The sequence below is a fragment of the Arachis duranensis genome, chromosome 6 (genome assembly GCF_000817695.3).
Source record: "Arachis duranensis cultivar V14167 chromosome 6, aradu.V14167.gnm2.J7QH, whole genome shotgun sequence".
In the NCBI taxonomy this organism is placed as follows: domain Eukaryota; kingdom Viridiplantae; phylum Streptophyta; class Magnoliopsida; order Fabales; family Fabaceae; genus Arachis; species Arachis duranensis.
This window is the reverse complement of record NC_029777.3, coordinates 60,004,549-60,006,291: the sequence shown is the minus strand read 5'-3', so window position 1 is coordinate 60,006,291 and position 1,743 is coordinate 60,004,549. Positions and strand designations below refer to the sequence as shown.

Sequence of the window (1,743 nt, the reverse complement as noted above, 5' to 3'; positions counted from 1 at the left end):
AAACTAAGAGAAGCTAAATTACAACAATCCAGAGGCAACCTTTCTGAAATTTTCAAACAAGAGAAGGAGATGGTAGCCGAACCCAACAACAATAATGCAAGGAGGATGCTTGGTGATTTCACTAAACCAACGTCCAAGTTTGATGGAAGAAGCATCTCAATTCCTGCCATTGGAGCAAACAATTTTGAGCTGAAACCTCAATTAGTTGCTTTGATGCAACAGAACTACAAGTTTCATGGACTTCCATCTGAAGATCCTTATCAGTTTTTAACTGAGTTCTTGCAGATTTGTGAGACTGTCAAGACAAATGGAGTAGATCCTGAAGTCTACAGGCTCATGCTTTTCCCTTTTGCTATAAGAGACAGAGCTAGAACATGGTTGGACTCACAACCTAAAGATAGCCTGGACTCTTAGGATAAGCTGGTCATGGCCTTCTTGGATAAATTCTTTCCTCCTCAAAAGTTGAGCAAACTTAGAGCGGATGTTTAGACCTTCAAGCAAAAAGATGGTGAATCCCTCTATGAAGCTTGGGAAAGATACAAGCAGATGACCAAGAAGTGTCCTTCTGAGTTTTCCAAAATGTCATTGGACCATTTTGCAGGTAGATCCATTCACTTAAAGAAAATGCCTGCAGAAGCTCAAGAACTTATTGACATGGTTGCAAATAACCAATTCATGTACACTTATGAGAGGAATTCCATGAATAATGGGATGCCTCAGAGGAAGGGAGTTCTTGAAATTGATGCTCTGAATGCCATATTGGCTCAGAACAAAGTGTTAACTCAGCAAGTCAACATGATTCCTCAAAGTCTGAATGGATGGCAAAATGCATCCAACCGTACTAAAGAGGCATCTTCTTAAGAAGAAGCTTATGATCCTGAAAACCCTGCAATGATAGAGGTAAATTACAAGGGTGAACCTTATGGAAACACCTATAATTCATTATGGAGAAATCATCCGAATTTCTCATGGAAGGATCAACAAAAGCCTCAACAAGGCTTTAATAATGGTGGAAGAAATAGGCTCAGCAATATCAAGCCTTATCCATCATCTTCTCAGCAACAAACAGAGAATTATGAACAGAATCCCTCTAACTTAGCAAACTTAGTCTTTGATCTGTCTAAGGCCACTTTAAGTTTCATGAATGAAACAAGGTCCTCCATCAGAAATCTGCAAACACAAGTGGGCCATCTGAGTAAGAAAGTAACTGAAACTCCTCCTAGTACTCTCCCAAGCAATACAGAAGAGAATCCAAAGAGAGAGTACAAGGCCATTAATATAGTCAATATGGCCGAATGCAGAGAGGAAGGAAAGGACAAAAATCATAGTGAGGAAGACCTCCTGGGACGTCTCTCAAACAAGAAGGAGTTCCCTATTGAGGATCCAAAGGAATCTGAGGCTCATATAGAAACCATAGAGATTCTATTAAATCTCCTTCTGCCATTCATGAGCTCTGAAGATTATTCTTCCTCTGAAGAGGATGAAGATGTAACTGTAGAGCAAGTTGCTCAATATCTAGGAGCCATCATGAAGCTGAATGCCAAGTTATTTGGTAATGAGACTTGGGAAGGTGAACCTCCCTTGCTTATTAGTGAACTTGATACATGGGTTCAACAAACTCTACCTCAAAAGAAATAAGATCCTGGGAAATTCTTAATACCCTATACCATAGGCACCATGACCTTTGAAAAAGCTCTGTGTGACCTAGGGGCAGGCATAAATCTTATGCCACTCTCTGTAATG

The 1,743-nt window shown here is 40.0% G+C and overlaps 1 non-coding gene across 1 annotated transcript; it reads right to left on the bottom strand.

Moving 5' to 3' along the window:
- Window positions 1-468: 468 nt before the first annotated feature.
- LOC127740245 (small nucleolar RNA R71) lies at window positions 469-573 on the bottom strand. Its single transcript, XR_008000926.1, has one exon. It is a non-coding gene; the product is annotated as a small nucleolar RNA R71 (small nucleolar RNA).
- Window positions 574-1,743: the final 1,170 nt, after the last annotated feature.